Raw genomic sequence first — 27,000 nt, 5'->3', positions numbered from 1 at the left:
TTAGAATGCACTTGGGTAATAAAAATAGCTAGAATTTGGGCTAGAAAAACAGCCACTAATGAATAGCAACTGCATAAATCTTCAGTACTTTAGCTTCCTTTTTTAGATGGGAGCACCAGTTTGGGTTGCTTGATGACTGAGACCTGGGTTCAAGATCCTGTGCTACCAGTGTTCTTGCTGGCTGGTGCTGCAAATGGTACTCTCTCATCTACCGTTCTTCACCAGACACCTTGTGCCCACACAGGATTACCATCAGGATGAGTGAGGTTGTCCATTCTTCAAACCGCAGACTATTACGCAGATTGCTAATTAGTTAACATTTACTGTTGTTTAAGAAGGCTACAATCCACATATTACTTTCTTCGAAGCAAGCTCACTGAAGTTTCTTGTGATGTTTGCATTCCAGATTAAAGGTTTATCTACTGGAGCCAAAATCACCCTTCAGAATAGTGAAGAATGCTTTTAAAATAGCTGTGCCAATTTCCAACAATGTGCACCGTTTATTTTTCTTTGGCATAAAAATGTACAGGGCAAAAGAAAGAAAAAACCCACCCACCCTCTGGATTTAATAATTGGTTAGAATGATGCCATAATGCGTGCAGTATTTTTTTGTAAATGGTCTGACTTACCCAAAGAACAATGTAAACCAAGCCAGGCATAGCTGCAGACAGAAAAGTACATTCAACTAGTGGGATCATGGATTTGTTTGATTCAGGTAATTGAAAGTGTTTCATACTATTATTGCAACTTGAAGGCTTGTTTAAGTGTCTAACTGTCAGTCAGTTTGGAAGGTGAAAAGTATTCGATTGTCAGTCTGTCAGTCAATAGAGATGAGAACTGTCTGCCTAATGGATTTCCTTACACAGATGTCTGCATGGCGGTAGAAGTAAAATCAATGCGTTGTCATGTGCGAGTGCGCTGCCTCAAACTGCCAGGTGAAATGCAACTGTATTTCGGTAACATCTACGTCCTTGTATTTTTATTTATTTGTTTGTTTTTTTGGAAAAAGACAGCTACTCTTTGTATTTACAATGTGGGGGGGATCAGTGTGGTTATAGGTGAGGGTTTATTTCTGAGCACTTTGTGGCGGGAGGGAGATTTATCCTACATTATGTGGTTGTTAGCATCCTCGTTTTATGATGCTGCAAAGCCTAGAGACCAGGTCACCATTTTCTAATAAAAATCTCTCTGAATACAAATTTTCAGATTGGCAGCATTAATTGATATAGAAAGCCTTTAACATATGCAACTTGCCTACATGTCTAGACTCTAGCTCTATTGTACTGTATCTAGAACTGTTGTGTGATTGGTTGTATAATTTGTTGAAGCTGAATAGCATGAGTAGCAAGAGCTCCCTAGAGTCTAAATTCCCAGAGACCTGTTAATCTGGAATTACTGTACAAACCAGTTCATCAACAAGTCTTAGGAGGAAAAAATGGGTATGTGTCTGGGGGGAATAGGACAGATTCTCTGTGTTACAGTTATTGGTGATGGGAAAATTTAGGGTTCCTTTAAAGACTTGCACATCTCAGAATTAAATCTCTACTATTGCTTCTTGATGCTGGGCAGCTCCTGCAAAAGAACTAGTCTTCTTTGCACACAGATGGGGAAGTGAAGCTGACAAAAGATGGTTTCCTTCCGGGACCAGTTGAGACTTCCATTGGGTTGCTCCAAGCTTGTACATTTGTGTCACTAACAACAAGCTATTTGATGCTGCAGAATGGAAGGAGGAACAGTATTGGCCTTTTAAAATGCAGCATGGCTTCTCCCTCCGCTCTGGCATCCCATCCTGATCTGGCTGTTGTCAATGCTTCCAAGTCAATCCTGGCTCTGGTCTTGCTCTTCTTATGTCTTACTCTGTCTTTGCCTTTCAGGCTTCCTGCTCCTCCTGTGTCTCCCTGCTTAACTGTTGTTCTCTTAGATGACCCAGATTCCTTATCCACCCACCTGCCTGCCCATATCAGTGTTTCCGTATTGTGGGCCTACCCAGTGATCTATTCAACATCAATCCCTTTTCTGCTGGCACTCAGTCTTTTGTTCCCCATATTCTTGGTTATCTACAGCCGAGTGCTGACACTTCCAGCTACTGCAAAGCTATCTCATTTCCCACCTGCTTGTAAGGGCAGCACTAATGAGATGGCACCAAATGACTGTGTCCCCTGCTTCGCTTTCTTCTCTGAGCCTGGATCTGATTTCTTTCTCTCAAGCACTGAGAGGGACTCTCTGATTGCGCATTGTGCTGCCATTGTGAGAGTTACATGTCATTCACTTCCATCTGAATCCTGATCATACAAGCACACCTTCTTACGGCCTATGTGTCACATGTTGTGCTATTTTGTTTTAGCGCCATATTATTGCAGAGTTGTAACTTTACCCCATTGTAAAATCAGCTCGTGGGCAATTCAACCAAATTTCAGCCATGCGGCCTAAGCCACAAACATTTGTGCAGGAAAGGGAAGGTGGATGAGTATGTTGGAAAGGTGGAATTTGCTCATCTTCTTCTGGGCTTGAGGATTCCAACTGTGTCTCTCAACCTTCGCCGAAAATAAGCACACATCAAGACTAACAAGCAAACAGTGCAAGTATAGGTTCACAGTTCTGGAATGATGAGGGTTCGCTGAGATTTGACATCCTCAATGGTGGATTTGTGGAATGAAAATACAGGTCACGACAGGTCACATTTATACGTTGTGCAGTTTATTTGTGTTGCTCCATGTAGATTGAGTCAGAAAGAGAAATATTTGGCAAAGGTAGACTTTCTAACACACTTTAGGGGGAGGCAAAGAGATGAGTCTAAACAGGGAAGAATTGGGGAAATGCCTGTAGTTCAGTAGGAGACCACATCTAATGATAACTAAAGGTGATGGAACAGGCAGGGATCTAAACTGGGATAAGCAATACAGAGTTCTGCATAGGGGTAAGAGGGCTGAGAGCTAGAGAGTAGAAGTTGTCAGGTAGGGACATGGGCACAGCATAAACCAGATGACAAAGTTGGAAGTGGGATTTTGTCATCAGCCAGAAGTCAGGACCGCATAGGATCAGAGGGATATGTAGAAGCGTTAAAGTGAGATGGGGGTGGGAGGAGAAAAGGGCTAAGGGGTGGAGGGAGAACTGGAAGAAGAGGGCAAGTATGGGGGAAAGGAGTAGAGATGTCAGAATATGTAGTGTCAGTTTTATCACTGTAGTAGAAAGGAAGTCTGGAGCTGAGAGCAAGGGAGGTGTGCAACAGGCCTGCATCAATGGTAGAAAAGATGTGCTGAGGATTTCTTAGCCAGGAATGAGCAGAGGAGGCAAATGAGAGGATTAATTGGCAATGCCAGCCAACTCTTTTGTTTGTCTCCTTCAGGGCTATTCGGCAGTAGGAAAACATGAGAAAATATATTGAGTAGAAAGATGAGCCAGAGCTGGGGATTATAGGGGCATACAGTTGTCCTTATATGTGTGTGTGTTCTCCTTGCAACAGCCACTTTGTATGTTGGAGATGAAGCGAGTTCTTAGTTATTTGGAATGGGCTAAGCTCTGCAATGAATTGTGACAGTTATTGTAGCATGTGGTCCCAACTGTAAAGGTAGGAATGTTTAAATTGAGGCTGTCAAAATGAATTTTGAATTGCACTTCCCTCTGGTACATGCTAGCAGACAACCCCCTCTTATGATCTTAAAGCTTGCGTTGCACAGAAATGCTTAGGTTCCCCCTTACTCCTCTTAAGCACTAAATCATTCATGAGAGCATTACTACTTATTTATCTGAGCATCAAAACATAAACGTCCATTTTGTCAGAGTAGATTCTACTGATGCTCTTCTCCATCCTTAACCTCATTTTCACAGCACCTCCATTTTTACTCACTATGGAATGGAAAAATAATAGTGTAATTAATATATTAAAAATGTAACATTAGCAAACTAACTGCAGATTTTTTTAAAAAGGAGAAGTTTCCGAAATAGCCATTCTCTAGTCACTTAATCTCTTTGATTGTTATTATCTTAAGGTTAACAGACACACACAAGGACATGTGGATGTGATCTAAATCTGTTGGAGATATAGAGGGACTTTTGCAACACAGTAGTATTACATTTTACTCAATGGGACATATTTAGAAATATATTTCTAATGATATGCAACACTTGTTATCCAGAGGTTCTAATGAGGTATTCCCGTTTGCTTATGTTAATAATGAAATGTAAGGAGATGAAGTGCAAGTTGCTCTGGGAGTTCTGGATGGAACGCTACCTTTCATGTTGCAAACACTGGTACTTGTATTGCTTCCCTCCCTGCTCCCTGAGCTAACAGACCACCTTTAAGCAATGTGGTGTGAATATCATATGAAAAGCCTTAATGTGTCTTGTGTGTGTAGGGGAAGCATATGTATGTCATTGCCTAACCAAGATGCTAGTGCTCTTTAGAACTTTGTAATTCTGGCAGCATTAGCCTTTTACCCAACTCAAAGCCACAGCCAATGTATATACATAGCCATTTAGTAATTAATACTACACAGATTCTACTTTAATCAGTGTGGTCCTTTTTTGAAAATTAGGTTTGTGTACATAGGAGCTAAATAGTATGGTTTAAATTCTTATGGATTTAATTTTCTCTCTATACCTGTGATATTCAATCCCAGGTTTCACAGATCCAGCTCCCTGTTATTAGCACATTGGATTTTTTCAAAAGCCAGGCCTTTGTAAATGGCTTTTATATGGATATTTGTGAATTCATAGTGAGTTTAAACACAACAGCTATTGTGGTCCTTATGAGATGCTAATCTTTCAAGCTTCATTGTATGGAGATCATTGTGGGAATCCCATTGTTTGGATAGCGTACTGTCTCAAGATCTGATTGACTACTGTATGAATCACTGGTAAGAAATAAGCTACTGACAAAACAATTACCGACTTTCTTCTTCAAAGACAGTGACAGTAAAATTGCCTTTGGGTTAAAATACTAGCTGCTAATTGTTGATCACTGCCCTGAGCCAGAAGCTGCAGGCATTATTCATAAACACATTTTCAGAATTATTTTAACCCTGAGGCAAATATATTTCTGATGTTATTACCTTGAATCCAATCATGAATTCTCTTTCTCAGTCAAGAGAGGATCTGAGTTAGTAATCTGATGCGTGTTTACAATTCCCAGTAGCAAGTTTACCGAAGAGGTATCGTTTTGCTGCTTTGTAAAATACTCGGGAATTTGAAGAAATTGAAGCAGCAGTACTAAGTTTTGTTGAGACATTGAAGTAGGCAGAATATCTGTTTGAAAGGCACCAGTCCTTAAACTCGATCAAGTGCTGATGAACACATTAACCACGCCATCCCTCCCGCACCAAGCAGAATGTCTTTGTTATGAAGTAAAGCAGTGGTTTTTCATGTTAGACTAGAATGGCCAAGTTCACTGTACTGTGAATACATTTCACAGTGTAGCCTGCTCTCTTGAATTTGCAGCATGCTGCCACTGTTCCGTAAACATCAACGCACCATGTGCAGGCATATCTGTAATGGAGCTTCACATTAATTAGATCCTGACAATGGCCTTACATATATTACAGGCAACAACTGATTGGTCACGGCAACCTGGAAGTGGCCAGAAAAGGGGGCGGAACAGGGCTGGGGCATAACGGGGCGCAGCAGGCTTGTGTGCAAGGAGAACAAGCGGGGTGCAGGTCCTCTGTGTGGAGAAGATGGAGAAATGCTATTGGGTGACAGAGATACGATGGAGCTGCTCAACACCTACAGTACTTGTGTATATGCAGTTCCATGGACCTACTACCTGTATCCAAGCATTTTGATCAGCTTCTCTGGGTACAGCCACATCATGTGACTATCTATTGGAGATGCATATCTGATTTTCACTTTATTGCTTGCAGACAGCAATATTTAATGTTGTGCCGGGCTTGCAGAATAGGGATTCTCTTTGCTCTGAACTGGCTTCATTGTGTGTTGGCTGTGTTTCAAGTTCTGATAGGTAAAGTTTGCAAAGGCGTGGTATACCTGACTACAATTTATTTCCATATGTAGTAAGAAGATTTGAGCTCGTGGGGGTAGAGAGTAGCAAGAAAATCTGGGAACAAAACGCCTTTAAAATAATATTTAGTTGTAATTTAGGTTTGGGTAGGTTGTGTTTGGTTTTCTATCAGAGCAACTGCATGCATTCCATCTGCTCTCTTTCTCTCCAACATTTATTACAAAAACAGATTGTTAGTTAAGGTAATTGTTATGCTGCCCGTTTTCCTTTCTTCTTCTTTCAAGCTTACACAGTTTTTATTTGAAAGCCAAGACTGTCAGAGGTCTGTTTACTTTATCTCACTCATATGCTATGAAAATGAATGGCATTTGTAGAACACACAAACTATTTTTTGTTGGATCCTGCATCTATGATTTATGACCAACATGTATCCCTGATTTCCTTGCAAGAGGGATCTTTATTGTCTTTGTGTACTAACTCATAGCAGAAGAACTTGTCTGTTTTGAGCTAAGCCAGACCTCTTGTAAAAAGAATCAAATTATTTCATCATGTTGGAAATGAAAAGCTATAATTACTTGTAATTAGACTTCAGAATTTTTGAAATTGGGGAATTCTTTTCCAGAGGTTTAAGATCACTCCAAATCAGTACCGTTGGAAAATAGGAAATAATTTTCTGTTCAATTTGAAATTGATTCAATTTATGCTTTGACAGCTATTTTTCTGCTTTGATATTTTTGGTGGGGGAAAGGGCTGAACTACAATGATTAATGCGATGTTTGCCATCGTTCTATACATTTGTTTAGTCCCAACTTGTTGATGCATTTCTTTAAGCCTATATCTTAAAAGGAACATTTAAGGTGCAGTTATTTTCCTGCTCACTTTTCTATGCCATGTCTATTATATACTGTTGTTCTAATGAAAACTTTCCCAAGAGGCACACAGAACATACATATATCAACACAGTACACAAAAATACATAATCCTGAAACAATTAATAAGAACCCACACTCTAAAAATATGATAAAAACAGCATCAGCACCAGTTAAAAGTCTTCATGAAGAGGAACATTTTCATCTTTGAGTGGAGAGCCTGTGGCCCTCAAGATGTTGTTGGACAGCTGCCATCATCCATGAATATTGGTGATGTTGACTAAGGCTGATGGCAGCTGGACTCCAACAACACCTGGAAAGCTGCAGGTTGTCTACCCCTCAGAAGGTGGGGTGATGGTGATGAGGTGGCTTTGGGGACTACTTTAGGGAGATCATTTGTATAGAATTGGTGCCATCAATGGAAAAGCTTTGCTTCTCCCATTCTAGCAGGTCTCACTTTCTGGCTAGAGGGACCAGAGTCTCTTCAGGAGATTCATATGGGAGCAAGCACTTTCTAAATTATAGTGGTATAAATCATACATGGTTTAGTTGTTAAAGGTAATCAGCACTTTGAGTTAGTCTCAGCCATGTGAAGAGCACTCTCTTATACACAAATCTTAGAATTTTATTTAAAATGTTGCTTAACTACCTTTCATGAAAAGATTCCAGAGCAATGTACGAAAGTCTGAATAAAACTCAAACAAGTTTGCTTAGTGGTCTGGTGTAGTTACCTAAATGGAAATCTGTCTTGGCTTTATTATTATTATTTTGGAAGCAAACAAAAATAGCAAGTTCACATTTGCAAAAATGTAAGATGGGCAAAAGAGTTGTTTTCAATTAAAAAAAAAAAGTTTCATTGAGTTCTGCAAGGAGGTAAAGTGTAAATTCTCAATGAAACACAGCGCCCGCCCCCTGCCATCAATGGGTCTTCTAGTATGGGATCCTTGAATGAGGGGGGGGGGGGGGAGAGAAGGGAGTGGAACCTTACATGCAGGGGTCAGAGATTAGCACCCAGTGGTTCTCCATTGCTTAATAGAACATCTGAATCTATATACGTCTTTATTCAGCAGGTTATAACCACTGTCAGTACTGTGATGATTTGTTTGGCTCCGTGCAAGAGGCTTTTTCCATTTAGAGTTGGTGTATGCAAGTTTGTGTATAATTCCCCCCCATAATACTGAATTAAATAATTAGATAATGTAACCTATTCTTACTCAGTTCGCTTTTTGCCATAAACTTGTCTTGATCCCACAAGTATGAAGTGAAGAAGACTAAAACTCCAGAGCTGACAGGCAATCAAAGGAGAGAGACTTGTTCTCGACACCTCTCATCTAGCTGAAACTTCCATTTTGATTCTCACAGTTCTAGGCGTCAGAAAAATTATATCCACAGTAAAAATGCTCAAATTGGCAACCCTTGTTAGAATTTGTTGCAGTCAGTTAGATGAGGTAACTGCTCAGGCAGGAAGGTGGATTGTACATATTCACCTCTGAATGTCTTTTTAAAGCTGCTGTACAGATTGATTTTGAAACAGCAGCTTATCTAAAATGAGAGGCACTGAGCTCAAGCTCACTTAGAAATCTCATGTTACGGGTGCCACGTACACGCACACCAACTTGAAAGCCCGTTTCTTCTAATCTCAACTTGATAATTTTTGCCTACAGTTAATTCAATAGCAGGGAAAGAGCATTCTGTACATGTTTAAACCCCTTCTGGTCTTCTCAATCTTGGCACAAATTAAGCCCTAGGTAAATTGATGGGATAACTCTACCAAACCACTTGCAGCAGTTCAATCAATCTTTCACTTATTGTATTTGACTAAAAGCCAGTTATCAACCACCTGTTTAGAAAAAGGTGCTAGAATGACCACATGTAATTAAAAGTGTGTCCATTAGCAAATCCAACAATGTGCAACCCATGGATGACAGTGATTGTGTGTTTGATCTTGTATGTTAACTCTCACACACATATGTGTTACTCCTTAGTAAAACTTAAATTACCGTACTCTTAACTGTGACACTTGCCATTAAAGTCTCTGCGCCAGAGGTTTTTTGCATGTGTTTATGGTGTTAAGTCAGTGGGACCACACCACCTTTCTTTTCTGTTATTCGCCTGTGGCCTTAAAACCCAACTTTGTTAATTTAACATTAAAAACATAAAACATAACAACTAAAACGCAGTTGTATACATGCAGTGTAAAACACCACAATAAAATGGACAACAAGCATAAAATAAAAAATGAACATGAAAATAAAATAGTAAAATAAAACAGGAATAAAATCAGCAATAGAACAGCAGTAATAACTGCATTAATCAGTTTGGCTTTCTTGGTAAGGAATCCCACCGTGTAGGTATGGAGAAGACCATGTTTCTGCCCTAACATGTTATCTGGGAAACATACAGAACAGGCAGGGGGACCAGATAACAGAAACATCATAATCACTAGTAGCTTATACATTCCATTCTCCAACTAAATATCTCTTGACAGGACACACCTTGCCCCCAGGCTCACAATCTCAGGAGATATATCACAAAAGGAAGAGGAACTGGGCATTAGCAAGGAAAAGCAAGCTGAGGCACTAATTTTTAGTTATAAAATAGAAACATAGAAGCTTGCCACAGACTATTGGTGCATCCAGCTCAATACAGCTTACCATAGCAGTGGGGAATCTTTTTTGAGAAGGCTGTTTTAACTTCGTTGAAAACAGTCAGGGACCACATTCCAGTAGTGAACAGAGACATACCCATACTCAATTTCTCATGGAAACAGAGCCATATATTAAATTTTAACTCCCCACATGTTTCAGCTTCCATTTTCTCCCTAGATGTTGCCGACATCATCTTCTTCTTCCTCTTCGTCTTCCTCTTCTTCTGCCTCCTCCTTCTCTTCCTCACAAAGCTTGCAATGGCTGCTGAGTCTGTTTAGGGTTTAGGGCATTTTCTCCATCATGGCAGGCTACTAATTCCAACCACAACACACATAAATGTGTCCTCTGAAGAAATGGTAATCTTTTAAAATTTCTTATATATGCTACCTAGCACCTCAGCGTAACTGACAAAATTAGATCTAACCAGGGATCTCTAGCCTGGCAGGTACCCAAAAAAAACAACCCTGTCACCCAGGCAGGTTATTTAGTTATTCCCTGCGCTGTTTGATGGTGTGTTTTTCTGTTTGTGATAAACAAGCATGATACGATTATATCAGATCATTTGTCAAACCCAAGCCCTTTATCTGACTCTTTCCTTTTTATTGGTTCATATTATGGTGGATAGTTCTTCTTTTAAATAATGGTTTTATTTTTGTAGATATCATGAAAAAAGCTACTGCCATTTGTCAGTGTATTTTATAAATCATAGGTTAGGACACTTACATTCTCTATAGTTTTTCTTGAATCTTGCATGCATAGCTGTATTTCTGGCTTTATCTGGAGTTAAAACTACAGATAACAATGTATGCTTTAGTCGTAGGTGAAATCTGTACTTTGTCACATTATGTATCATCTGCTTGTGTATGCATGTGTGTGTGTGCTCCCTCAATGATAGCTACCACCATTGCTCTATTCATTGGCCTTTTTATTTTTATTTATAGAAGTATTTATATGCCGCCTATTACATTCTGTCTCAAGGCAGTATGAAATTGCAGTAATATAAATAACATATAGCGGAGAACCCCAGAGGCACTGCATTACTGCCAATAATCCGGTTTAGAGGCTGCCAGTGTGTGGATGACAGTAGCTAGGCTATCCCAGTCCAGAAATGGCCACAGTTGAAGCTGGCAGAAGGCTCTCCTAGCCACCAGAGCCACTTAGGCTTCCAAGGACAAAGACGAATCAAGGAGCACTCCAGAACTGTTTACCTGCCGCTTTAGAGATAGGACACTCCATCTACAACAGACACATTACCCAGATTACAGACCTGGGGACCACCCACCCATAGCACTGCTGTCTTGCCAGGATTCAATTTCAGTTTGGCCCTCATCCAGCCCATTACTGCATCCACTGGAGACACCGTTTTAGGATGCACATGACCTCATCTGATTCAGATGTACAGAAAAATACAACTGACATTGTGTTATTGACCAGCCTGTCAATCTCCTAATGACCAATGGTGGCTGCTGCCCATTGGGACCAACAGTAGGTGATGCTAGACCAAATGACAGGCAGAGCCAGCTAATTCTAGTTTTATACCGTGCGTCTTCCCTGCAGAGTACTACAAGGACAGCACTCGAAGTTAAGAGGAGGAAGCCGACAGCCAGTGCCACACTCGACTGATTGTTAAGAAGTCAGGCAGGGCAAGGCCAGTTTAGTGTCTGTGGGCAGAGGTACTCAGTATTGATACCAATCCTGTAGTAGTGGTTGAACCACTGCAACACAGTGCCCCTCTCATCTTGCAGAGCCCGTCCAAGAGGATACCATGGGTGATTGCATAAAAGCTGCCGAGAGATCCAACAAGTGTTACAGGGTCACGCTCCCTGTCTCTCTCCCAGTAAAGGTCATCCACTGGTGGACCCCAGACCAAATTAGCTCCTAAACCAGACCTGAATCTAAATTAAGTCTAGAAAATCCATTTTTTTCTACATGGGCTGTTGCCACCCTCTCAAGCATCTTGTCCAGGAGAAATATTTGTGACCGAGCGGTAGCTACCCAAAAACTCAGGATCCAAGATGGGTTTTAAAGCAGAGGCCTGCGACCACATATTTCATGATGATTGGCACTGCTCTTCATGCAGTCACATGATCACCACACCCTGGAACCCGCCCGCCCCTGAAGAGTGGCTGACAAGTAGTCAGCAAGCACCTTGCTCAAATGCTTGGGCCCTCAAAACTGAAAATGATCCTGCAAGATCTGAACACAACAATAGCATCCAAGTCACGTTACGTTATTATGGGAAAGTGAGTCAAAAAGAGAAATGTGCAGAATGGATCTTAACTTCTTAGTATTACCACTATTTTGTTTGGCTGTAACACCATGAAGGTTTTTTTTACATATATACTAAGAAAAGTGCCGAATACATTACCATCTTAATTTACCTTCACAATTAACTGCAAAGTGGTTAATTTGAGTGTCTTGCTGCAGGTCACTTGGCAAGCATTGTGGGAAAGCTGTGATTCTGAATCTGGGATTTTCTGTTCAGACGTTAATATCTTTTCCATAGCAGCACAACAGCTTTCTTACTAATAGGATGAGGACAAATCATTTGCTCAGTTGTGGAATACAGAGATGATTGGGGTGGTTGACACAATTGCGTGTAAGTGTCTTTTGTTTCGACTGGCAGAATTTAGAAAGCTTCAGGATATCCCTTGGAGCTAAAAGCAATAAAGCAGAGAGAGAGAAAGCTTGCATGCAGATAGGGGGAAAACTACCAACCAATTTAATCAAACACTGGTACATGCTCAAATTCAAGCCTACAATGAAGAAAATGTACTTCTCCGCCTCCATTTCGTCCTTGGTTTGCCATCTAACTGAGCTGTTCAGGTGGCTAAAGATTGATTACATATTGCCCCTAGGGAGGTGGTAAATCCTGTCCAGGAGTTTGAGGCTTCTCGTGGATCAATTTCTGTCAGCAGAGACATATGTTGCCTCTGTGGTACAGACGGCCTTCCTACCAGCTTAAGCCAGTGGCCTCACTATGACCCTATTTCAACAGGGCCAACTTGGCCACAGTAATCTGTGCCCTGGAAACCTCAGGGTTAGACCACGGCAATGCACTTTATGTGGGGCTGCCTTTGAAAACAGCCCAGAAGTTTCAGTTAGTGCATAAGGTGGTTGCCTGACTGTTGACAAGCTCAAGGCGAAGAGATCATATAGCATCATTTCTGCTGCCTGTATGCTTATGAGCCCAATTCAAAGTAATGGTTTGACCTATGAAATTGTTTACGGATGCCATCAGGACAGAAATTCACCCGGAATTTCTGTCGTGATATGAACCTACTTGGAAACTTTGGTCTTCATCTGAGGCCCTTCTCCATGTCCCTCCTTTGAGGGAGGTTCAGAGGATGACGGTAAGGAAGAGGTCCTTTTCAGTTGTGGTTTGCTCTTTGTGGGTGCTCTTCCTAGTGAGGTCTGTTTGACACCTTCACTGATTAAATGGCAGCTGTAGGACTCATTATAGTATTATATATTTATTTCGTTATATTTACATCCCACATTTCTTCTTCATAAAACCCAAGACAAAATAAATGTGGTTCCCAGCTGTGTGGTACCCATACAGACAATGGTCAGACCAAGCTCTGCTCAGCTTCTTCAAAGTTGGCTTCAGATTACAGTGGTGCCCCGCAAGACGAAATTAATTCGTTCCGCAATTTTTGCCGTCTAGCGAATTTTCCGTCTTGCGAAGCACGGTTTAAACGGCTTAACAAAGTCGCAAGACGTTTTCGTCTTGCGAAGCAAGCCCATAGGGAAATTCATCTTGCGAGGCAAATCACGGACGAAAAAACCTTTCGTCTAGCGAGTTTTTTGTCTTGCGAGGCATTCGTCTTGCGAGGTACCACTGTATGCTCTGGAACTAATTAGACACAATGTACAAGTCTCCCATCTCATGGGATCACTTGTACCAGCTTATCTGTCTTCATCTAAAACCTTTTCAGGATGTGGTATTTTAGACTTCTCTTAAACTTGACTCTTAGTGTATGTCTGCATTGTGGTGTTAATGGTCAGCACAGCTGAAAAATTACATTCATGGTTAATATTTGCAAATGACTGTGAGACTGAACTTACACCAATTTATTACAAAGTCAATAATCAGCTCAGAAATGAAAAAGGTTAGTAATTATTAGATTTTCAGAGAAAAGTACTAATGTTATGACCTATCTAATATCATATAGTTACAAAAATGCCATAAAGTGATTTTTTTAAAAACCCCCCTCTTATTTATAGTCAGTAGATGGCTTATTCGCTCATCTCACTACTTATACTTCTATGAACTGTTAATTAATACTTTTGCAGTAATTATAGAATATTTTAAATATACATTATTCTTCTGAATTTTAAGAGGCTAGAATTTTTTTTAAAAAAATTAATTTATAAGGATAATAGAACTGACCTTCAGTTTCATAAATTGTATAATAAAGAGGTGTTTTTTTATTTAAAATCTTTACATTCTGATAGCTTTTAATAAGGAGAAGAACCTTATGGATTTTTATACTTTTTCCTGTTTCAAATCGGGTCTCAGTGGTATAAAAGAAGATTCTGTTCTCTGCCATGAGGAGAATGCTTGTCCTTGAAAAGGGATAAGAGGATCTTGTGTCTTCTTACTATGTTATGCAAAATTCCTTTAGCTCCATGTAGTACTGTTTTGACTAAGTAGCACATTAACACGTAGCCAGCCTGATACTTGTGGGTAGAGCTTTCCATACCAAACCCAGCTGCTGATTATGTTGGGCGTACTGACATCCACAACTCCTGTTCATCCATAAGATCCTTAGGCTGGATCTACCTGAAGCGCCAAACTGTATTCATGTGACATTCATTGTATGCTCTGTTGCATCTAAAGGTAAAGGTAAAGCGACCCCTGACCATTAGGTCCAGTCATGACCGACTCTGGGGTTGTGGTGCTCATCTTGCTTTATTGGCCAAGGGAGCAGGCGTACAGCTTCCGGGACATGTGGCCAGCATGACTAAGCTGCTTCTGGCAAACCAGAGCAGCGCACGGAAACGCCGTTTACCTTCCCGCCGGAGCGGTACCTATTTATCTCCTTTCATTTTGACATGCTTTCGAACTGCTAGGTTGGCAGGAGCAGAGACCGAGCAACGGCCTTCTGATCTGCAAGTCCTAGGCTCTGTGGTTTAACCCACAGCACCACCCGCGTCCCTCTGTTGCATCTATAGGTAGTTAAAAAGAAAAGAAAAGAATGCCAGTTGTATTGGCTGGAGTGACAAACTTAATGGGATCAGAGCAGCCTTGGAAGTGGGGATTTTACCCTTTCTTCCCCTGCAGAAATTCTGTATTGTGAAGCTCATATTTGATTTGGTACAAATGCATTGTGCCAGTGGAAATCTGCTTTCCCCTCCTTTGCAAACGAGAAGCGGGGAGATCTACAGGAATGCAGCAAGGGAGGAAAGGGTTAAATTCCATCTCTATATCTCATCTGCTGTGTTATAAGTTCCCCTGTGTAATTTGCATTTTTGATAACCTTCATATAGATCCAGCAGAGCATTTCTTACATGTCGTAGTTTTGCCGTTAAGTTGGTTGAACGTTGGTCCTATTGACATTATTAGAAGTTAGTCCAAGTTAAATTCCGTTGATTCATTAGAAACCCAGTGCAATGGGCTTTGTCTGGATAGAAGCCTCTCTGATATGGCGCTCTGGGAACCTGGATGACCTTGTGCAAAGGAGCCATCCTGGCTGGCCAAGAGTTAGCCCATGATCTTGCACACCTTGGGTTTTTACATAGCAGCGTCAAGTTTCTAATTGTTGCTAATCCAGACCTGAGGCATGTGGACATTGCAACAGGAAGTGTCTGCATTGCAAGGAGTGTTTTCTGAGCTGCACAGCTGCAATGGGAAGGGGGGAAGCGTGATAGGGAGGCAGGTTTGGGTGGTTTTTCTTTTTAGTGCACACTGAAAGTCCACAAAGAAAGATGAAATAGCATCTCACGAGCACAAACAGGGGTTGTTGTTTTTCCATTGCTGCCACCACCATTTTTTTGGGTTTTTTGGGAGGGCCAGATCTGCTTAAAGGGACAAAGAAAGCTGTGGTGGTTTTAAATACATAAAACCTGGCTGGTTTTTCCAGTCCTCCTTTGCTTACACACTCATCAGCTGAAAGATTTTAAATCGGTAACAGATTGAGAGGATAATTTTTTAAAATCTAAATTTGCCATCTGAGTGGGGATTGTCTTAAACCTCTGACACCTCTCCCCACCCTGCCAGTCCTGCTATTTAAAAATAAGCAAGAGGTGCTAATGAATTTCAAGGAACTTTCTTGTACTTTTGAAACAGTTGAAATCGAATCCACTATAACAATATTCAATCTTTTGATAAGCATTCACAGTGTATTGATTCAGACATGTAGATTTCTTCAATTTGGCTTGTTCCACAGATGTCTTCCGTTGATCTCCTAAAACTGTCCTTCTGGAAATAAACGGGGGGTCTTGGCAATGCTATTAGTTAAACCCCTGACAAATTTGGCTTTAAAATGAATATTCAATATTGAGTAATGGAACAGCACTGCTCTTACTATAAATATATCACCTTGTTCATCTAAGCTAACTACATATTAATCATTTGCACCACTGCCAGGTTACTGGTCCAGAACAACGCTTATTTATTCCTCAGGCAATTCTCTAACTAATAAATAAATTCTGGTGTTGGTGAAGGAAAGGAAAAAATAAAAAGGAAACCTTTTATCTGTTCCATACCACTTTTGTGAATATCAGTCATCAGCAAAATGGATGTTAAATTTGCTGTTTCTCTTCGTTCCCACTTATTTGATGCTTCCCTAAAAACTGTATGTTAGGTGATAAATTGCATCATGGACTATTACCATGCCATGTGAGCGCAATCCTGATTTCTGATAAGCTGGTAAGTCATATACTACAATAATTAAAAACGATTGTTATGACAACAACAATATGACAACAAACAGGTTACTCACATAGACTTATTGACCCAATTAGTCAAATTTTACATTGTTGCATACTGATAATATTTTACTCCTTTTAAAATGAGAGGTGCTTATTACCTTTTCTTGGATTTCACAGTATTACACTTTCCACTTCAGTGGCTATTCTTGCTTAGGTGCACTTTCAAAAGTGGTTTCAGTCTCTTGAAGACGATGTGCTAAAACATGTGGTAGATCAGTAAGACAAAATTAACTAAAACACTCTGTAAGAAGGCTATGTAACGAGTGCCTGCTTGAACTACAAACATGACTGTTCTACCAAGGGAGTGATTGGTGATAGTCTTCAGAAACCTATGACAGAATCCATGAAGAATCCAACTCGTGGTGCACTTGTAGAGAAGACAAGGCATGTAGCAAGAAACCCATTTGTAGCTTTTGAACTGGCCCGTTTTGTTACAGTAAACTTGGTTCATTTCCATCATTCTATGAGGAAAAAAAGATCACCATTTTAATAAATTTAATTTTATCCCATTATATCACATTGAGTACCAATAGCATCAGGTAGGTATCTGATAAACAGTTTTGGTCACTTAATTCTGTGGAGGAAGATCTGATGATAATGCCATATACCCCTGCGGCAAAACAGGCCAGTTCCCAAAAATTCTTTTCCTTCAGAATGGAGGCAGGTTCCAGTTTTTTCTTTTTTGACATTTGCTTAAAGATCTTCTCCTAAGCCTTCCTTTTTTATTTCTGCAGTTTGTAATTCCTGGTGGTTTTCATGTTTTAACACTGTGTTGTTATTTGGATTATGTTTTATATAGGGACGGCCTGGCCTGTTTCACAGCCTGAGATGAAACAGGAAGGTGCTCCCCCGCCTTCACCTCGCTTACTGGGGTTGTAGCTTTCGGCGAGATCTCACAAGAGGTCCACAAGATCTCGTCGGAAGCTGCCACCACTTCTCCCTGCTTCTCTGGTGGGGGCAGCAACAGTTGCAGGAAGCAGGTGGGGTGCTCCCCCCACCATGAGACAAGGGGGGAGCAGTGGCAGCGGTGAGATCTTGCAAGAGGTTAGCAGAAGTTGCTGCCGCTTCTCCCCATTTATCTGGTAGTGGTGGGTGTGGCGCCTCACCTGTAATAGTGCCACCCTCACAGGATTCCACTGCCTACATCCATCTCGGCCTTGTAGTATATTTCTATGCACCACTCACATATTTTTTGAATGCAGAGTGGTTTATAAATTCTGATATAAATAAATAAATTTCCTCAGTTAAATCCGAAACGTTTTGATTTGTTTGTGTTTATAATTCTGCTCATGTACAATTTGAAGGACACTCCTACTATCATATTACAGTATGCATACACTTTGGTATGTGGTGAGCAAGGTAAGGCTGTTCCTGGTGCCTTAAGGCCAGAATGTCTCCTGATACAATGGGGCAACTCTTTGGTGCAAGATTAGCTACAGGTCTCTAATTGCCACAATAGTACTTCATGTGGGAAGCCAGCATGAAGTGTGTGATAATGAGGGGAAGAACTATAGACCCTTTTTACTTGTGTTGCCCCTTCATGTGAGGAAAAGTGGAATAGGGCTTTAGACATCCAAATATGATGGGATTGTATTTTTAGGTTTATCATACTTCATCTTAAAAAAACATTTTTTATCATTTTTTTATGAATTTTTTTTTTATCATTTGCAGGCCATGTTATCTTATTGCATTTGCTATCTGGCTCCTGCCATTTTTTATTTTACTTTTAGAATTGCATAATCTTCTGTATGTTCTGTAATGGAAATAGATCCGATAATTTAGGCTGTGAACCTGCGCTGATAAGGTCAACACAAGTTCAGTGAGATATAGCAAGCAAATGTGTGTATGCTAACCAGATGATACGGTGAAACCTTCGGGCCACAAGCCTCAGCTACTTACATGCAAGTAATATCATTCCATGATATTGTGACCGGAAAGTGACGCCACCATCCATAAACGAGTTACTTTGCTTTTCTTACCTGAGAATCTTTTCTACAGTGTTTTGAGTATTTTCCTCACATTTTAATTATTAAAAATGCTACATGCAATGTTGAAATTGCAGTTATTATTTTCCAAATGTATATTAACATGATTGTCTTCATAGTGGATATCACAGAGAAATATTGGCTACAATGGCAATGTCTTGCCTAAGCCTTTTTACACAAACATATTTAGCAAGTGACTAAAATCTGAGCAGAAAGCTCATCTTGAAAGCCTCCTTAATTAAAAATTAAACGATGAATTAAAACTTAAATTATGCAAAACTAATGAGCTACATTATGAAAACCAACAATTAGTGCACTACAATATATGCAAGAGAAGTGCTAACATTTTTGGACGTTTTTTATTTTTTATTTATTTTAAACTCCATTGCACGCTGTTCTTGGAAATCCTTCATCCTAAAGCTCCTTTGTATATCTGAATTAAGATATAAATCAGTGATTTAAGATTTGCAATGTTTACTAAACGCATCAAAGATTTAAAACATGGGTAATAAAAATGAATCTTTTTGAAAAGAAAGAAAAAGAAAGAAGGAAGGAAGGAAATGGAGTGGGGTGGGGAATAAAGATCCAATTGGTTTTCAATTAAAGAAACATCACATTTGTGTGTGTGTGGTTCAGATCAGGTCATCATGTCACATAGCACAAATCAATAGACTAAGAATGGGCTCATTGACAAAAGTTGTAATTTAACTTACTGCTCTAATTCTCTCAAACAGAGATTTCTATACTTGCTGATATAGGAGCTCACTAATTGCAGATACAGAGATTCTGAGCAATGAATTTATATATTCATGAGTTTTCTAGGGATCATCAAAGGGGCACTATTAAATTGTACATCCATCTTGAAGCTCCTCTGCAAATATAGTGAACTAAGTATTGAGCTTCTGGTGGTGGATTTTCAAATCTGATTAGCCTAAGGGGATATTAGAAGACGGTATTCTAGCTACCCCTGTATCCTGTTGGCCATTTCTTCTTATGCTCAAGTAGAAATGCTTTCGGAACTTGATGTTTGAGCAACTAAATTAAGCCTACAGCCTTGTTTTGGGATTGCTTTGGCCACTTAGTCTAGCCGATAATGTCTGCCACTGGATTAAAGAAATGTGACACTTCAATTCAGTGTTCTATGCCCAGACTCAGAAGGGTTGGATCCAGATTTGCCATTCTGTGAATGGAAGGGCTCCTTCCATTCACAGAAGGCAATGAGACCCTGCAGAGGCTCTCCACTTGGGGGAAGGAGTTGATCTTTGCTTATTTCTCCTTATGTCTGGTGCCGTAGAACAGCTATCCACAAAGAAAGGACAGAAGGAGGAATAGGCAAAATAGACTTACCCCCTTTTCTCTTCTCTGACCACAACTCTAGATTCAACACAGACTGACCACAATGAAGACTCTTATTGCTGCTTTCTTGACGAAACAGATAGATTGAGGATGGGCAGTGAATTTATCAGGCACATTTCAATAATTTCAAGTGATGATTGAGATATTAAATCTACCAGAAAAGACAAGTATGATGCGCTGACATTTCAAATAATATGTGCAGTTGGTAGATGGGCATTGTGCAGCATAACTCAGATCAGCTGCTTAGCTCATGAATAGAGTGCTCCAAGATGCTGGTACATCTTGTACATCTTAGCGAAGAAGAGGAAAAAGTTAACCTTGAGGTACACTGAGCCTCTTGGGACTTGCCTATGGGAAATTCGGCAGTTCGAATTCGTGCGACAGGGTGAGCTCTGGTTGCTCTATCCCAGCTCCTACCAACCTAGCAATTTGAAAGCACGCCAGTGCAAGTAGATAAATAGGTACCACTGTGGCAGGAAGGTAAACGGCATTTCTGTGCGCTCTGGCACTCGTCACAATGTCCCATTGCACCAGAAGCGGTTTAGTCATGCAGACCACAAGACCCAGAAAGCTGTCTGTGGACAAATGCTGGCTCCCTTGGCCTGAAGTGAGATGAGCGCCGCACCCCATAGTCGCCTTTGACTGGACTTAACTTTTTTTGAAATGTAACTAAATACATGTTTTTCAGTTGTTTTAACCAAAAAGTGTGATTGGCAAAAATAGTAGATGACTTATTTTTCTGTGTAGAAAAGTAAGTAACATTTTAGAGAAAAAGTGATGCTAGTAGTTAACAAATTACTTCAAAAGGTGTGGAACAAGCCACGGTTGAAGCTCTATTTTTATTTTATTAGCATTCAACAAACAAAAAAAGGGAAGAACTGGACATGTTTCATGAAATCTAGACACTACTTATTATTAATTTGAATTTGAATAAAAATGGTAATATAGGAAAAATCCAGTGCTTTTTAAAAGGGATTTTCACTGGTGCGTAATGAACTCAAAAGGGCACTTTTAACCATGCAAAAAAGCACTTTTAAACTTTCATAAAATACAATTTACATAATGCATGCATACTATGACAACTGCAGTTTAATATTAAATATGATTAAAGAAATTTAGCACTTGCATATAATGATTTTCTCCATTCAGTTCTTACACTTTTAGCAGTTAGAACAATCCCATTTTCTGAATACTTTTTTTGCTGTATTATTACCACTGTTTATGGGCAACATACAAATTATTTCAGTTCTGGGATTAAAAAGAAGTAAAGCTCACATCAAGCCTTATGACTTGACAATAATTTACTCTCTTTTCACTGGATACCTCTTTTTGCACAGCCAAGCTGGTCAGTTTGCCATTATTCTGTAGCCGTGAGTCTAATTCTTGTCTGAGGAGAGTGATTTGTCCTTGTATTTTATTGTATTCTTGTATTCTCTGCTGCTTTGTTTCAGGAGTATTGCCCCTTTCTCTTTTTCACTAATCACAATGATACTGGCTGAAGGGAGCTTGGCAAAAAAACCCTTGCTAGTTTACCACATTTTGCAGCAGCCTGTTGCATTTCTTTAGCATTTGGCCTCCTGCAAAAACATTTCCCCAGAGTCTCTTAGGCTGCTTGACTACTCTCACAGCTCCTGCTAAAACCTTGACCGTCCTGTCTTTCACATACAGTGGTGCCTCGCAAGACAAAAAGAATCCGTTCTGTGCGTCTCTTCGTCTAGCGGTTTTTTCGTCTTGCGAAGCAAGCCCATTGACGGATTAGCGGATTAGCGCTATTAGTGGCTTTTAGCGGCTTTTAGCGGCTTATCGGCTTAGCAGATAAGCGGATAAGCGGCTTAGCGGCTTAGAAAAAAGGGGGGGAGGGAAAAACCCCCCGCAGGAACTCGCAATACATTTTCGTCTTGCGAAGCAAGCCCATAGGAGATTCGTTTTGCGAAGCACCTCCAAAACGGAAAACTCTTTCGTCTAGCGAGTTTTCAGTCTTGCGAGGCATTCGTCTTGCGGGGCACCACTGTATAGGAAGAGTGTGCTGAGGTGCTTGCTTGTATTCTGGTTGCCTCTTGCATTCCAGTACAATCTTCAGGGCTGCAACATCAGTAAGAAAAAAGGGGCTTTGCAGAGGATTCCGGGAATGCACGAAGTATACAAGGAACCCCAGAGTAGATGCAAAAAACCTAACTATCCTCTTCCACTTGAACTGCAGTATACTCTCTTGTATACAGAAGACAATAGGGACACGGGTGGCACTGTGGTCTAAACCACTGAGCCTCTCACAACGGGGTAAGCTCCTGTTGCTCGGTCCCAGCTCCTGGCAACCTAGCAGTTCAAAAACATGTCAAAAAGTGCAATTAGATAAATAGGTACCGCTCTGATGGGAAGGTAAACTGTGTTTCTGTGCGCTGCTCTGGTTTCGGTGTTCAGTTGTGCCAGAAGCGGCTTAGTCATGCTGGCCACATGACCCAGAAAAACTGTCTGCGGACAAATGCCGGCTTCCCTCGGCCTATAAAGTGAGATGAGTGCCACAACCCCAGAGTCGCCTGCAACTGGACTTAACTGTCAGGGGTCTTTTACCTTTACCTTTTTATACAGAAGACATGATTAATTCCCCCCTGCCCCATCCCTTTCCAACCCCTCTAGCATCAGAAGCAATACAAAAGCATGGGTATAAGGAATTTTTCCAGACTCTTTTCTGTCCATTTCCTATTCCAAGATAGAAAGTTACTCAAGTGGACAATTAATCTATTATCAAATTTTCATCACATTTAACATTCAAGCTTGCTTTTATTTCAGCGGAGTCCTATCATCTCAGTCGACATTCACAGCTCCATTATTTACTGTGGGCCCTCAGATAAGGTCCCTTTGTTTTCAGTTGGCATTCTAGTCCTTTATTTTAGTGTGCCCTTTGTCTACATGGTGCTCTGAACAATATGCCTTGGGGAGGACAGTATGAAGAGGGCACTTGAGGGGTGGAAGGATGTGAGTTTATTCAGAAGGGGCACAGGGTGGGTCAGATGGCCAGTGGAACAAAGGGAGCCATACCTTCATTTTGAAAAAAGAAGCTGTAAACAGAAATTACAGTTTACTGGTAGGTAAACTTAGAGTTCACCTGCGTGGAAATCATGAGGGCTAGAGGGGAATTTCCCCACAATTTTTCTTTCTTTTTAAAAATACCCTAGCAACAGCTGAACATATTCCAGGAAATCTAGAAATTACCTATTAATTTTTTGAATTTGAATAAAAATGTAATCAATATTCTTTCCATGGAATCTGGGAAAAATTTCATAAAATCTGGGCAGGAGCCTATTTTCCCAGTGTCTGTGGTAGAAAAATCTCACACTACACAGTTCTCTTATTTCAAGTAAACTTGAGTACAGCTGATAACAAAATAAGAAACCACAAAGCATTAGAATGCTTTGATCCAGATTGTAACCCATGTCATAAGATGAACACCACTTTTCAAACTCTGTTTATGAGGTCCTCTTGACTGGGGGCTGTTATACGCTCTTCAATGGTGAGATACAGGACACAGCAATGGGTCTCTTCTTCATTTCTGAACCACTGCTAAGCAGTTTGAATTAGAATATAAGGTGAGTGAAAAAGAGAGACTTACTGGATACGCCTAATGCTCTATGTGCCTGAATGGCACTAAGCCAGCTGTTTAGGTGGCATACCAGGTTCTCCTGGAGTAAATATATTATTTGTGAAAGATCCATGTTAGCCCAGAGTACAGTGTAACATTTCAAAGCCTTCAACAGTCTCCCCAGGAGGTGGTGGTTGTGGAGGCATAATGGGTATCAGCATCTTCAACTGTCAGTTCCTTTCCTCTTGTCTGTCATGACTATTTACTTCTGATCATACCATCTGACACTTCTATGCCACAACAGAAAGCCTAACCAGCAAAGGATAAGGAAGACATTGGGTTCATGGTTTCTTGTTATGTCACAACAGGCAGCTGGCAACTCATTAACACCATGTGGGGGTGTAAAAAATAACAGTGTGTTAAGAATAGTGCCTACAGGCACTGTATATAAGGGAAACCCATACTATACACTGAAATCAGATGAGCAGTTGACTGAAAAGAGTGGTGTGGGTTGTCTGTCTGTTTCTCTCTCCCCCCCCCCTTCTCTCTGCTTGAGAAATGAGTGTTTGCAGTAATGTAAAATGCATGGTAAGAACGTCATTTCCTGAACATTATTATGAAAATTAGTGGTACCAATTATGAAGGCAAATGCATTTAATTTGTCATTTGTACATTTCCAAATGCTTCACCTGTGCCGCTGTTCCAGACTGTAAAGAATGAGAAAGGCTAGAGCATGGACTTTTTACCTCCTCTGCTGTTTGTTGTGGTTTGCCCTGGTTTGTAATCCCTAAATGAGAAGAAAAGAGAGAACTCTATTATCTCAATGTCAGTTGACATGATATTCAAAAACCAAGGCAATAACGAAACTCCCAAAATAAATTCAAAATCATGGAGGCGAGCTACCTTCTCCAGCAATTAAAAGCTGAAGAGAAAACCACAAGGGTAGATTTGTATCATGACTGGCCCCATATCAGAGCTGTACAATAAATGATGGTTTCATCATAAGACTGCTGTTAAAATTATCCTGGGCCCTAGGTTTCATAAGTGAATGCATTTGCTGTAGGAAAATACATGATTTGTGTATAAAATGGAAGATCTTCATTCTCTGTAATCTTCAATGTTTACAGAACTGGACTAGTCCACGTTACTCCATTTTAAGTGCTTTTGCACTTGTTCAGACAAAAAAGAACACTCTGTTTATAACAATATAATATTTATTTGTATCCTACGCTGCTACTCAGTGCACCCAAGGGGAATGCAACAAAACTGTAAGTCCATATCACTAATCAACAATTTCTAAAACAATAATAAAAATATGCAGGCTGTGGCAATGAGGTCCACCTGAAAATGGCACAAGGCCCACTGTACGTGAGAAACACTGCTATACAGGATCAAACAGCTGGTTGAATAACTTGGTCCTAAGCCACTGGTGGCTTTATAGGCTAGACCCAGTTTTCAGTTTGACTTCAGAAAAATCAGGCTACATCATAAATATTTTTAACACCATTATTTAGAGTTGATACAGCAAGTAACAATTGGTAGACCGTGGCTAATGACTGCTATTATATCTGTTTGTCCAATGTATAATCACAATTTATTGTTTTGAATTTTGTTCCTCAAAATTTCTCATATTTATTGTCCCTTGTGTAATTTCCTACTCTTCTCCTTTTGCCCTTTCTTACCTTAGGGAGGGCCTGTTCCTATTATCCGAGTTGCTAACTTGTCCACCATTTCACATGCTGCCCTTTCAATTCCCTTTATAATTTTGTATATTGCGGTTAGGTCTCTCTTTAATTTCCTCCTTTTCCAAGGACTTCACCTCTGCCATAGTTTCTTTAACCTTTTGGACTTCCTAAGTTTCTAGAGTCTTCTATCACTCTGGCTGTTCTCTGATGTTCCTTCTCAAATTCCTTTAGTGTCCTTTTTTGTAATAAGGTGCCTAGGTCTGTATTTCAAATGTTTGGCCTCAGTAGTCCTGTATATACTGCTAGAATAATCTCCTCTGACTTAAATGCGACAAGCAGGTCAGTCTTTTAAAGGCTGCGGGGCAATTGTGTTGACCCCGGGTTGTATTGCCCTTTCAGACTGCTGACAATGGAACACCCTGAAATGACGGTCAGCTTCCATGAGGGCACTGATAATAAAAATTCTTTTTACCTGTCGTTTCTAATGGGGCAATAAAGTGGTTTGGTTTGGTGATGATGTCATCAATATTGGTGGGTGGGTAGGTGTGTGTTGTCTTTGTACAATATCTGCCCATATTACATGGATAAATATTTCACAGATTTGCATGTAGCACTTTCCAGAAGTTACTTTTCATAGATGATTCCCTGCTTGTAACCAGAAAAGTAAGATTTTCAACAATTGCTGTGCAAATAAAAATTAACAAAATGATTCTCAAGGGCCTTTGATTTGAGCTATTACATGCAAAATAAATGATTGTATCTAAGAAATCATATCATTTTACTTAAATAACAAGCTATTTTTTCACTAATAATTTTAGCAGGCGTAATTTTTAAAAAATTCTCTTGCAAATTAAAACAAAGATACCCAGAAAACATGAAAACAGCAGTGATAGATCAATAATAATGTGATGGGTTTGCAGAATAATGTCACATTTTACTGAATAATCAATGGAGCTTCTTTATATGGCAAGATCCCTTTGCCTCTTAACAAAACGAAGAAGCCTGCTTTGGGTTGTTACAACAGCAGTGATGTCAGGTGGCATGTTCTCAGGCATGTTGCCCCAGCAGTGAGTTGTGGCGGATTTCATAAGAATCAGAGGATTGTAGTGTTGGAAGGATCCCAAGGGTCATCTAGTCCAGCCCCCTGCAATGCAGGAATCTCAGTTAAAGCATCCGTGACAGATGGCCATCCAACCTCTGCTTAAAAACCTCCAAGGAAGGGGAGTCCATCACCTTCTGAGGGAGTCTGTTCTGCTGTCCAACAGCGCTTACTGTCAGAAAGTTCTTCCTGATATTTATTCAGAATCTGCTTTCTTGTAGCTTAAATCCATTGGTTTGGATTCAGGTTGAATGCATTGGCTCAGATTTATGATTTGGGAGCCCTATTTGTTCACCTAAGTAAACGTGACTATGTCAAAATTAGGGATGTATGAGGAAATAATAATAATGTTTCTGCCTTTGTATTGTGCTCCACTCTCTGAAAGCAACTTTGAAAAAATCCCTGCCGTGGGCCAGGCAGAAGGAAAAGGTGCTAATAATTATACCTTTGAAATGGACCCCCCCCCAAAAAAAACCCCAAGCTTGGAAACAATCAGGAGAAATGTGATAATAATTATAACTATGATAATAAAGTTGATAATACTTCCCCACCCCCCAGCAGCTTGGGAACAATTAGGCAAGAATGCGGTTGTGGTGATGATGATGCCTAGGTGCTGGGCTTTTCACCAGAGAACAAAACAAGAAAACATGGGAACAAGTAGGGGAAATATGATCAACCAATCAGTCAATCGATCAATCATGTTATTTCTATGCCGCCTTTCCTAAGTTCAAACCATGCTCAGATCATGCTAAAAATAAACCATAAAAATAAACCATATAACAAACCATATAGCAAAAGTAAACAATAAATAAAACACCAGAAAGTACACAATCAAACTGAAACAATTTGCAAATAAATCATAACATCCACAATAAAGATACAAAAAGAT

The 27,000-nt window shown here is 40.2% G+C and overlaps 1 protein-coding gene and 1 long non-coding RNA gene across 3 annotated transcripts in view; one reads left to right on the top strand and one right to left on the bottom strand.

The window, feature by feature from the left end:
• ZNF407 (zinc finger protein 407) overlaps positions 1 to 27,000 on the top strand; it is a 334,010-nt gene that overhangs the window by 63,411 nt on the left and 243,599 nt on the right. The window lies entirely within an intron of this gene.
• LOC308592660 lies at positions 15,076 to 25,453 on the bottom strand. Of its 2 annotated transcripts, XR_014010606.1 has the most exons (3): positions 25,010 to 25,453; positions 24,017 to 24,114; positions 15,076 to 16,870 (listed from the first exon to the last, which is right to left on the bottom strand). It is a non-coding gene; the product is annotated as an uncharacterized lncRNA (long non-coding RNA). The 2 variants fall into 2 exon arrangements; XR_014010607.1 differs by lacking the exon at positions 15,076 to 16,870 and having other exon boundaries at positions 23,964 to 24,114.

The sequence above is a fragment of the Podarcis bocagei genome, assembly GCF_964188305.1.
Source record: "Podarcis bocagei genome assembly, chromosome: 8".
Lineage (NCBI taxonomy): Eukaryota > Metazoa > Chordata > Lepidosauria > Squamata > Lacertidae > Podarcis > Podarcis bocagei.
Note: the sequence above shows the minus strand (reverse complement) of the source record. Positions and strands in the feature narration are given on the sequence as shown.